This window comes from Zea mays, chromosome 3 (assembly GCF_902167145.1).
Source record: "Zea mays cultivar B73 chromosome 3, Zm-B73-REFERENCE-NAM-5.0, whole genome shotgun sequence".
Lineage (NCBI taxonomy): Eukaryota > Viridiplantae > Streptophyta > Magnoliopsida > Poales > Poaceae > Zea > Zea mays.
Window position 1 is genome coordinate 69005677 of NC_050098.1, and position 13188 is coordinate 69018864.

The following is a 13188-nucleotide window of genomic DNA, read 5'->3' on the forward strand; positions in this document are numbered from 1 at the left end:
CTAAAGAATTTGTCGAAGAAGTTCAACAGCGAGGCAACAATGTCAAAAGATTTGTGGCTTGAACAGTGGATACCCATGTCAAGAAAAAGAACAAATACACTGATAATCTTGGGAAGAAACAGTAAGGACATCAAATTTATTTATATAAAGGGGTATACCGGTATTCCTCAGTACAACATTGAACGTTTCTGCGAGATCAAAAAAATATACATGTCTTCCGCGGACCAGAATGAAAAACGTTGCCGAACCTTTTCCGTGCATCCGATCCGCGGTGCACCCGGCCTGGGGTCCATGCTCAGAGTGTCCCTGGCGTTGGCTAATCATAGACCACGCGTACAACTCCTAGTCAGCACAGGGAAATGAGCGGGACTTCCTTCCCGCCAACGAGACGGGGTTGATTTTAGGCCTCCCGCCGCGCTCGGATTTGGGTACGAACGAACAATTGTTCGGGCCTCGATTAAATATATCGGTGGATCCAACCGTATCTCGAGGTAGCGTAAGAGTATATGTGAGAGCTTCTCTACTAAATTAATTTTTTTTTGGAAAATACAAAAACATGTCTCTACCAGCTCCTCAAACACTCCTAACTTTTTCATAATCCTTAAAACTCTCTCATTATAGTTACAAATTAAGGGTTTTTTAGGCTCACCAGAAACAATATGTCGCTTTAAGTAATTTGTTGGAGAAAGGATTAAAATACACCCTACTATTTTTTAGATGCCACTTAAAATTGATTTTGACGAGTCATTTTATAGGGATCCATGCTCTAAGGTTATCTTCCGCACATTCCCTATTTTATCCACTATCACATTTTTTATTTTAAACTTCACTATATAAGTAGGGTCAAACAACATTTATCTACTAATTACTGGAGAGAGTATAAACAGTGTTGCTTCTGATGTGGGCATGCGTTTTTAATAAAAGTGATAAATATGGACATGTGGTCTAACTCCTAGCGAACAAAATACTAATTACAAGAAGAAAAAAAAGTCCAAATTGCTCCCTCTACACAATGTTTACATAACCTCTAAAGACTGATTTGGTGGCAATGATATTGCAGGGTGTCACACCCGGTTTTAGAAGGCAAACCGAATGCGAACCATGTACGTACCAGGATCAGCAATTCACGTACACAGCAGTTACATAACATGGACATCATCACACAGTGCTCAAATAGTATTAAAAGGGGAAATAGTCGATTACATCATGATGTCCAAGACATCCACGTAGTCTTTACAATAGATCAAAGTGCGAAAACGAAACGTAGATAACCGCGGCCTTCACAGGCAGCCGACTGGGGGGTTGCCGCTAACCCACGCCTAGAACTCGTCGTAGTCTTGGAACTCCTGAAGTCTCCTTCCACGGCTTCATCTTCTCCTGAGCAGTGGTTGCAATGCTGACAACCTGGGGATGGGGGGTTTGGTGTGTAGAGCAAGGGTGAGTACACATCAACATACTCAACAAGTATCCTGTTTTGGCTGTAGTGGACTAGCTTTATGTGGGGATAAGTCAAGCAGTTGCTTTTAGTTGGTCAGATTATTATTTTACTAATAGAAAGTCAGGTTTTAGCATTAACCCAAGTTATTAGCCCGATATACTCTTTCCAAACAGAAAGAATACCACTTACTAGTACCATAGTCATAACCAGAACCATCAATCTCATTGCCACCTGTAAACCAAAATGTCTCTGATCAAGTACCACTAATCGCTGGAGCTCCCTTGGCCGCTCATAACCGCGAGCACGGCTGATATATCTGTTTTCAAACACTCTGCAGAGATTGTGCACTTTACCCACAAGCCGTGATTCCCTTTCTGTCCGGAGAGAGCTACTCCCCATTGACCACTACCTAGGTGGCCTAGCAGGGCATCACTACGTAGCCTTTACAAAGATTCCCCGGGGCTGTAGCCACCCGTTAGGTTTCCTAAATGTACCGCACTCCTCCCCAAGGGACAAATCAACCTTGGCAGAGCGAGCCGCATACACCGAGCCCCATTGACGGCACGACGGCGAAGCGAACTACACCCCGGATCCTCTAATTATTCAGTTAAGGGCATCCCATTCCACCCTCATGGTTGCACTGTTTTCCCGGGCGGTCATCCATAGAACAGGTCCTTACGGAGAGGCGCTCGAGAAACCGCTCGAGCCCCCTTAAAGGCCACAAGTACAACATCATAATAAGAGAAGGGAAAACAGTGTATCATTGATAATCTCATCATGTTCATTGATTAGAGTTTGAGCAATAGCATAAAGCTAAACAATAATAATCCAACCCAAATAGGTAAACAAGGACATGGACAACAAAACTAGTCAATCCTTAGGCATAAATATGTAAAGCGGGAGGTGAATTAAAGAATGAATAGGACAGAGATAGGTCAAGGGACACTTGCCTCCACCAACCGACTGCTGCTCAGGGGCTTCTCCTGCGAGTTCCTCGGGCTCTTCAACCGGATCGTTCTCTATGCGATTGCAAGCATACATACATCCATCCATTCAAATTAGGAAACAAACAGTACACCATACAAGAGAACAAATAAAGTAAATATGCATAGAATATCACATACGATAATGAATTTACCATGGTTAGAAAGATGCGGGGAAATGTTTCGCGAGGGTTAAAGCTTATGCTCGAGGCGCATTACGGGTAGGCGAATAACTAGACGTTACGCGCTCTAGTTCCAGTTAGTTCTAACAAAAGGATTAGCTACATGCACTAATGTAAACGTGACCACTTTTAGTAGATTAACATTGAATGAGATAGATGATTAGCTATACAAATTAACTAACGTAACCAATTTCCAAATTGAGACTCCTATCTTATTAATATAAACACGTGATTAGCGCGCATAGGACACGAGGGGTAGACGGGGCGTCTGGGGGTAGACGGGGGCACGACGGGTCGTGCCAAGGCACGCGCACTACACGAGCACGCGCGCGAGGCCGCACGCATATGCCACGAACTAGCCATGCGCACGTCGGGGTCGTGCGCTAGCCGAGCTCAAGGCCGCGTGCCATGGGCACGCTGGGCCGAGCTCGAGGCCACGCCGGGACCGTCACGACGCGAGCAAGGCACGGCGGGGCGAGCGGGCAAGCACGCCGGGGCAAGCGAGCACGGGCGAGCGAGGACACGGTCGGCCGCCACGCCGGGGCGGGGACGGCACGGCCGAGCCGGGCACGGGGCGGGGCTCGCCGGGGACGGGCGCGACGGGGGGCGGCCGAGCCGGGCACGGGACGGGGCGAGGCGGCTCGCCGGGGCGAGGCGACGCGGGGGCGGGCTCGCCGGAGGGGGGCGGGCGCGCCGGGGGCAGCCGGGGCGAGGCCGGGCGCCGGCGAGCGCGGGACGAAGCCGCGGCGGCGCGGGGCGAGGCGGGGCCGGCGCGGGCGCGGCCGGGCGCGGTGAGGCGGGGCCGAGGCGCGGCAGGGCGGGGCCGGCGCGGGACGGGCTCGCCAGAGCGGCCGAGCCGGGCGGCCGAGCTCGCCGAGGCCGGGCGAGCACGCCCATGGCGCTGGGGAGGGCGCCGACGAGAGGGGGAAAGAGGAGGGAGGGGAGGGAGAAGGGGGAGGAGAGGGGAAGCCTCACCGTGGGCGGGGGAGGGCGCGGCGACGGCGCTAGGGCGGCGGCGGCTAGGGTTAGGGGAGAGGGAGTTGGGGGAGGGGATGACGGGCGGGGCCCGCAGGAGAGGAGAGAGAGGGAATTTGGGGAGGAAGGGGCGGCTGGGCCGCTTGGGCCCAAAGGGGGAAGGGGGGCGCGGCTGGGCCGCCAGGACGACCCATGGCGGGGGAGGGGGCGGCTGGGCCCCGCGGGGCCCACGCGGGAAGGGGGGCGGCTGGGCCGCCAGCTGGGCCGGCGCGAAGGGGGAGGGGCGGCTGGGCCAAAAGGGAGAAGGGGGGGAAGAGAAAAAGAAAAGGCTTTTCTTTTTCTAATTTCCATATTTTCTTATATGCCTAATTCTCCAATTCACCTGACCACAAGCAGAAGAGTGCATAATCCGGCATGATGCAACAACCAAAAATAGTTCTAGGTTTTGCTTACACAAGATGTCGAGCTAATTCTCGCTATAACTTTTGGAAAAGATCAAGGCTTAGCGAGAAGAAAAGGGAAAAGGAAAGGGTAACGCCTGAATTTGGTGAGAGAAAAGAAAAAAAAATCTACCCCCAAATTCAGGGCGTTACAAACCTATCCCCCTTAAAAAAATCTTGCCCTCGAGATTCAGGGTTGGCTAGCAAAGAGCTCAGGGTATTTGACCATCAGATCATCTTCACGCTCCTAGGTTGCTTCTTCCTCTGAATGGTGATTCCATCTGACCTTGCACATTCTGATGGTCTTCCTTCGGGTGACTCTGTCTGCAACCTCAAGGATTTGCACTGGCTTTTCAACGTAGGTCAAGTCCTCCTGGATTTCAAGACCTTCCACTGGCAACTGCTCTTCTGGCACACGCAAGCACTTCTTCAACTGAGACACATGAAAGACATCATGCACAGCAGACAAATTCTCTGGCAGACTGAGCTGATAGGCCACTTCTCCACGCCTTGAGAGAATTTGGTACGGACCAATGTAGCGGGGTGCTAGCTTGCCTTTGACTCCGAACCTTCTGACTCCTCTGATCGGTGACACTTTCAGATAGACAAAGTCTCCGACTTCAAAACTCAGCTCTCTTCTTCTTGTGTCTGCATAGCTTCGCTGCCTTGATTGCGCTATCTTCATATTCTCTCGGACCATCTTGATGTTCTCTTCAGCTTCAAGTAGAATGTCTGGCCCAAACACCTGCTTTTCTCCAGGCTGATCCCATTGCAACGGAGTTCTACAACTCCTTCCATTGAGCGCCTGAAATGGTGACATCTTCAAACTGGCCTGGTAACTGTTGTTATAGGAAAACTCTACATAAGGCAATCTCTTGTCCCATCCGGACTGATCTTGCAACGCACAGGCTCTCAACATGTCTTCAAGAATTTGATTGGTCCTTTCGGTCTGACCATCTGTCTACGGATGATAAGCTGAACTGAAATTCAGATGTGTGCCCAAGGCTTCATGCAACTGCTGCCAGAAATGAGAGGTGAACTGCATTCCTCTGTCTGACACTATCTTCTTTGGCACACCATGAAGACAAACGATCCGAGACATGTACAACTCTGCCAATACTGCACTGTTGTAGTTGGTCTTGACAGGTATGAAGTGGGCTGACTTGGTCAAGTGGTCCACTACTACCCAAATGGAATCGTAGCCAGCTCAAGTACGAGGCAATCCGACTATGAAATCCATACCGATTTCATCCCATTTCCACTAAGGGATTTGCAACGGTTGCAACAATCCAACTGGTCTCTGGTGCTCTGCCTTGATTCTTCGACAACTATCGCACATAGCCACATGCCCTGCGATTTCCCTCTTCATTCCGTACCACCAGAATTTATTCTTCAGATCCTGATACATCTTCTCACTACCAGGGTGAATCGAATAGGCTGTCTCATGAGCTTCCTTGAGTATCAACTCCCGAATGGATTGGACATTGGGAACACACAAGCGGTCTTTGAACCATATCACACCTTCTGCATCTTCCCGAAAATCTTTGCTTTGCCTTCCAGAATCAGTCGCTGGATCTCACTGATCTTCTCATCATTCTTCTGCGCTTCTTTGATTTCCCGCTCCAAGGTAGGTTCCAACTCAACTGTGACTCCTCGCGAATTGTTCAGAAATTCGAGACTCAACCTGTCAAACTCCTTGGCCAACTCATAAGGCATCGGACGAGCGATCATCAGGTTGACTTGACTCTTCCTGCTCAAAGCATCTGCCACTACGTTTGCTTTACCTGGATGGTAGTGAATCTCCAACTCATAGTCTTTGATCAACTCTAACCATCTTCGCTGCCTCATATTCAACTCTGACTGAGTGAATATGTACTTCAGACTCTTGTGGTCTGTGTAAACATCGCATTTCTGTCCATACAGATAGTGCCTCCATGTCTTCAGTGCGTGAACCACTACTGCCAACTCTAGGTCATGGATTGGGTAATTCTTCTCATGAACCTTCAACTGTCGGGACGAGTAAGCCACCACTCTTCCCTCTTGCATCAACACACATCCCAAACCTGTGTAACAAGCATCACAATACACCGAGAAGGGCTTGTGCACATCAGGCAAGACTAGGACAGGCGCTGTTGTCAACTTCTCTTTCAGCGCTTCAAAGGCCTCTTGGCATTTCTGGGTCCACTTGAACTCAACTTTGTTGCCTAGCAACGCTGTCATTGGTTTCGCAATCTTTGAAAACCCTTCAATGAATCGTCGATAATATCCGGCCATTCCAATGAAACTCTTGATTCCTCGGGCATCTGTTGGCGCTTTCCAGTTCAGAATGTCTGCCACTTTCTTCGGATCCACAGCCAATCCTTCTTTGTTGATCAGGTGACCCAAGAATAGGACTTCATTGATCCAGAATTCACACTTGCTCAACTTTGCATACAGCTGGTGCTCTCGCAATCTCTGCAATACCATCTTCAAATGACTTGCATGCTCTTCTTTGCTTTGAGAATAAATCAGAATGTCATCGATGAATACCACCACAAACTTATCAAGGTAATCCATGAATACACTGTTCATCAAGTTCATGAAGAACGCTGGTGCATTGGTCAAACCAAAAGACATCACTGTGAACTCATACAACCCATACTTGGTAATGAATGCCGTCTTCGGAATGTCCGAAGGTCGGATCTTGAGCTGATGATAACCTGACCTCAAATCAATCTTGGAGAACACACTGGCTCCCCTCAACTGGTCGAACAGATCTTCTATCCTAGGCAAAGGGTACTTGTTCTTGATCGTGACTTCATTCAAAGCTCGATAATCGATACACATCCTTTTGGTGCCATCTTTCTTCTCCACAAACAAGACAGGGGCGACCCAAGGCGAGGTGCTTGGCCGGATGTAACCTTTCTCTGACAGCTCATCAATCTGCTTCTTAAGTTCAACCAACTCTGGTCCGGATATTCTGTAAGCTCTCTTAAAGATAGGGGCGGTTCCAGGAAGAAGCTTTATGGCAAACTCAACTTTCCGCTCTGGTGGCATACCCGGTAAGTCCTTTGGAAACACATCTGGGAACTCGGACACAACCTTGATACTCTCAATTGGGTCTGCTTCACTGCTATCGACAGCTATCTGATAACAACTTCTTTTCTCTGGCTCAGGCGGGACTAACTCGGTCACCACTTCCTCTCCTAGTGGGGACACCAACTTGATTGTCCTCTTATCACAACTGATAATTGTCTGATACTTATCTAGCCAATTCATCCCTATGATGACATCTATTCCCTGAGTACCCATTACTATAAGGCTAGCAGGAAACGCTATCCCCCTTATTTCCACACATACATTCAAACAAATGCTATCGGCTCGAATTCTACCACCGGTTGAGTCAATTTGAATGGGGGTTGACATGGTAGTAATTGGAAGATTATGTGCTTCTACCCATGATGCAGTAATGAAAGAATGTGTTGCTCCAGTATCAAATAACACTTCTGCAATATGGGAGTCGACTGGGAACATACCTACTATCATGCCGGAGGTCTCCTGAACTGCTTCAGCCTCCAAGTGGTTCAGTCTCCCATGGTTATAGCGCGGCTGAGAGCGGTTGCCTGCTCCAGGCTGAGACACGTTCTGCTTTGCTGGGGCATTGGGGCCTGATTGCTGCTGGGCTGTCTTCTTCGGACATTGCATCACCCAGTGGCCTTGCTCTCCACAGTGGAAACATGCTCTATTTCCAACCTGAGCTGGTGTTGCCTGACTGTTCTGCTGGTTTGCTGGGGCAGGAAGACGAGGTGCCTGCTGATTCTGCCTCTGAAACTGACCTCCTGACTGATTGCTCTGACGGTTCTGATACTGGTGCTGAGGATACTGCCTTTGGAACTGCTGATGCTGCTGAGGTGGACGCTGGTTCTGCCTGAACTGCTGAGGTTGATTGCCTGAGAAACGAGGACGATTGCTGCTTCTAGGCTGGGGTCCACTAATCTTGCGCTTACGATCCTCCATCTCCTTACGCTTCCTCTCTGTCATGATTGCTCTGTCAATCAGGTGCTGAAATGTCGGGAAGGTGTGATTCATCAGTTGGTACTGCAGAGGGTCAACCAAGCCTCTCAGGAAACGGTACTGCCGCTTGGCGTCGGTGTTGACATCTTCAGGAGCATAGCGAGACAACTGCAGAAACCTGTCCCGGTACTCACTGACAGACAATGGCCTCTGCTTGAGGGCCAGGAACTCCTCCTTCTTCACTGTCATCAGACCTGCAGGAACATGGTACTGACGAAAGCTTCCTCTGAACTCTTCCCAGGTGATGGTGTCGGGGTGGGCGTGGGTGGCGAGGTAAGACTCCCACCATGACTGAGCTGCTCCTCTCAACAGACGGGGACCATACAGGACTTTCTCCCTATCATCGCACTGAGCGGTATGCAACTCCCGCTCCACAGTGCGCAGCCAGTCTTCAGCATCCATGGGGTCAGAAGAGTGAGCAAACGTTGGTGGATGACCTCTCATGAACTCAGCACACTTGTCTCTGGGCATCTGAGGCATCTGAGGCTGAGGTGGGGCCTACTGCTGTTGTTGTTGCTGCTGCTGAATGGCGGCCAGAGTCTGACCGATGGCTTGAACTGCCTGAGTCTGCATCAGAAACATCTGCTCGATCGACATCGGGGGCGGGGGCGGCAGGTGCTGTTGCTGGGGCACCTCATCCTGCTGAGCGGCTCGCTCCTGCTGAACACGCCTTCCTCCTCTGCGCCTGTTCTCTGACATCTGCAGAATGCAACCACACATCAGAACTGATCTGGCAAATCTTGCAGCATAAGAAAAGAGTATAGAATTCTTCAACAGCACTGAACAGATGAGCATCTTCACTGATCTCCAACACAGACCACACAACTTCTCAGATAAAGAGGAAAGTGGAATAAAAGGTTTCCCAACTATATAGCTAACTCCATTAACATATAACAGGTAAACCATAGTGCAGGGGATACCCACACTCTGGTGACAGTCATTACAAAGATCCAAACCAAACATAGTTCATCATGACAAACATAAATGCACAGGATATAGCAAACTACCCTGTCTAACTAAGACTAACTAAGAGCGAGACTAATGCTAAGACTGTAGCTTCTACGTATATATTTTGTATTAATTACAAGATCCAACTCTAACGATCTATGGTTCTAGATTTATCTTGGTCTTGCAGTCGGGATTGCCATAAGGCTGGCGTCCACGCCGAGGTGAGCGGTACGGGTGCTGAGTCCCGACGGGAGTGGGGGAACCATCATCTAGGTGACGACGTTCCGCGCGCTCAGCCCGCAGCAGGGCGACCTTAGCACGAGCCCTACTCAGCTCGTCTAATGCATGGTCCAGCTCCGTGTTTAGCACGGCGGCTAGGTTGACTGTGCTGCTCAACCTAGGATTGTCCTCACCAACAGGTGAGACAATCACGCCTCCTGTGCTGCCAGATGGACGGCGGGGGTAATACTTCAGGTTGAGACCGTCAGCTACCCCACCGAGAACCGAGCAGTAGTGCGAAAGCGCACGCCGTGCTGCATCTTGCATGGTCGCCTCAGCTGAGTCCCGCTCAGAGATGGAATAGTGCTCTGAGCAGACCTCAGCACCCTGGAGACTGTTCTCCGGACGGCGCACCAAGCAGGTCGCCTCCCAGCGGTCCGGGTAGACCCCGCGACTATGCTAGTAGACCACACAGCGATACTCGATGGACCAAGTACGCCGGTTAAGTGCCCGACGTAGCAGGGTGTCGAGCGCATCGTTGAAGTGACACCCGCGAGCAGCATCGCGAGTGATGGGTCGAGCAACCCATCCTTCCGGCTCCTGGTCAGCAGAAAAGTCGGTGCCGTGGCTCGAGCTGTCGTCACCACCTCCGTCGTCTGGGTCTCCTCCAGCAGTTACTCCAGGGGCTGGGGCGCCCAGTGGTGGTGCAGGGGGCGCCTCCAGAGGAATCACAGGGGAGCAGCTCCTCTGTAACGCCCCGAATTTTTGCAGTTGAATTTTTTTTCTTTCTTTACTCGCCAAAATTCGGGCGTTACCTTTTCTTTTTCTTTTTGCCCTCGCTACACCTTGACCTTTTCCAAAGTTCTAGCGGGAATCGGTTTGGATTTCCCGTGTAAGAAAAACCCTAAATACTTTATGTTGTTTGATGCACCATGCCGAACCTTGCATTTCTTTTGATTGCTTTGAAATTGCAAATGCATTCATGTAGAAAGATCGGATTTCGAAAATGAGGAGAAGATCTTTTCTTTCTTTTTCTCTCTCTTTCTCTCTCCTCTTTTTCTCTCTCTCCCGCGCCGTGGGCCGACCCCGGCCGGCCCAGCCGCCCCTGGCGCCCCCCCCTTGGGCCCAATTGGCCCATGCCGCCCCCCCTCCCTTTATTTTTCCCAAAACCCCCCCAATCCCACTCCCTCTCTCTCATTTTCCCTCTCTCTCCCCTAGCGCCGCCCCTACCCGCCCCTGCCCTAGCGCCGCCCCTCCCCGTCGCCGATCGGCCGCCCCGCCCCGTCCCCGTCGCCGGTGAGCCCCCTCCCCCTCCCCCTCTCCTCCCTCCCCCTCTCCTCCCTCCCCTTCCCCTCGCCGCTCGGCCCCATGGCCGGTTCGGCCGCCCGCCCCACCCCGCCCGCTCGGCCCCTTGGCCGCGCCCCCGGCCCCCCCCGCGCGCGCCCCCATGGCCGGCTCGGCCGCTCGGCCGCCCCGCGCCCTGCCCCGCGCCCCTGCGCCGCCCGCCCCCCTGCTCGGCCGGCTCGGCCGCCCCCTGCGCCGCCCGCCCTCGCCAGCCCGGCCGCCCCTGCGCGCCCCGCCTAGGGCCGGTTCAACCGCCCCTAGGGCCGGTTCAACCGCCCCCCCCCTTCTGTTTTTTTTATTTTTTTTATTTTATTTTATTTACTTTCTGTGATCATAATTACTGTATTTTAAGTAGGCTAATCACTGTTCATGCTATGAGAAAATAGGAAGTTTAATTTAAAATTCCGTTATGTTATTGATTTACGTAGTTAATTGTTTACCCTGTGCAATGTTGATCAACTAAAAGTGATTAGGTTTCCATCAGTATATATAAATATATATAACAGAATTATTTTGTTAAAAACCAATTGTGTCATTAGTGCATAAGATTTAACCCCCTGCGAGACCTTTCCCGTTTCTTTCTAACCACAACAAATGCGTTATCGAATGTCATACTTGATGCATATTCGCTTTATTGGTTATCTTGTATGGTGTACTGTTCTTTTGTATTAAATATGTGGATGGATGTATGTATGTTTGCGCTCGCATAGAGAACGATCCGGTCGAAGAGCCCGAGGAATTCGCAGGAGAAGCCCCTGAGCAGCAGTCGTTTGGTGGAGGCAAGTGTCCTTTGACCTATCTATGTCCTATTCATTCTTTAATTCACCTCCCGCATTACACGTTTATACCTAAGGATTGACTAGCTTTTGTTATCCATGTCCTTGTTTACCTATTTGGGTCGGATTATTACTACTTAGTCTGATGCTATTGCTCAACTCTAATCAATGAACATGATGTGATTATCTATGATACGCTGTTTTCCCGTTCTTCTTTATGATTATACTTGTGGTTTTCAAGGGGACTCGAGCGGTTTCTCGAGTGCCTCTCCGTAAGGACCTGTTCTATGGATGACCGCCCGGGAAAACAGTGCAACCATGAGGGTGGAATGGGGTGCCCTTAGCTGAATAATTAGAGGATCCGGGATGTAGTTCACTTAGCCGTCGTGCCGTCAATGGGGCTCGGTGTATGCGGCTCGCTCTGCCAAGTTTGGGTTCGCCCCTTGGGGAGGAGTGCGGTGCATTTAGGAAACCTAACGGGTGGCTACAGCCCCGGGGAATCTTTGTAAAGGCTACGTAGTGAAACCCTGCCTATTCACCTTGGTAGTGTTTAAGGGTTTGATCGGCCCGAGGCAAGAGGGAATCACGGCTTGTGGGTAAAGTGCACAACCTCTGCAGAGTGTTATGAAACTGATATATCAGCCGTGCTCGCGGTTATGAGCGGCCAAGGGAGCTCCAGAGATTAGTGGTACTTGATCAGAGACATTGTGGTACAGGTGGTTATGAGATTGATGGTTTTGGTTATGACTATGGTATTGGTAAGTGGTATTCTTTCCGTTTGGAAAGGGTACATCGGGTTAATAACTTGGGTTAATGCTAAAACTTGGCTTTCTACTAGTAAATAATAATCTGACCAACTAAAAGCAACTGCTTGACTTATCCCCACATAAAGCTAGTCCACTACAGCCAAACAGGATACTTGCTGAGTATGTTGATGTGTACTCACCCTTGCTCTACACACCAAACCCCCCCCAGGTTGTCAGCATTGCAACCACTGCTCAGGCGAAGATGAAGCTGTGGAAGGAGACTTCCAGGAGTTCCAAGATTACGACGAGTTCTAGGTGTGGGTTAGCGGCAACCCCCAGTCGGCTGCCTGTGAAGGCCGCGTTATCTACGTTTCTTTTCCGCACTTTGATTTATTGTAAGAACTATATGGACGTCTCAGACGTATGATGTAATCGACTATTTTCCCTTATTAATACTATTTTGAGCACTGTGTGATGATGTCCATATTATGTAACTGCTGTGTACGTGAATAACTGATCCTGGCACGTACATGGTTCGCATTCGGTTTGCCTTCTAAAACCGGGTGTGACATAAGTGGTATCAAAGCCGTGCTGACTGTAGGACCGCTAACCTAGAGTAGAATGGTCGTTCTAAGGATTATAGACCTCTGTCTCTTCCTTGACTTTGATATCCCTTCAAAAGTTGGTCTTACTGACCAAACCTATGTTCTACTACATATTATACCTTGCTGAAAATTATGTTTTATTCTGATCCTTCATTTACTTATGATTCATTACTTGCTGGTCATATTAATTCTGTTCTCACCCTTTTGCTTGCGATGTCTTTTGTAGATGGCTCGACTTAGACACACTGCACGAAAGTCAGTCATCCCCTTCTTACCCTCCCGCCTTGCTGAGCGTCCGCTTCGCCGTCCTGTGGCCGGACAGTCCAGCCACTTGGAGAGACTACACCACCGCCTGCGTGAGGAGCAGGAGCGTCGACGACAGGAGCAGCAGAGCTCTTCCCTCTCGCTCCACCAGGAGATAGAGTCTGTGAGGAGCTGCTCCCCTGTGCTTCCTCTGGAGCCGCCCCCTGCACCACCAC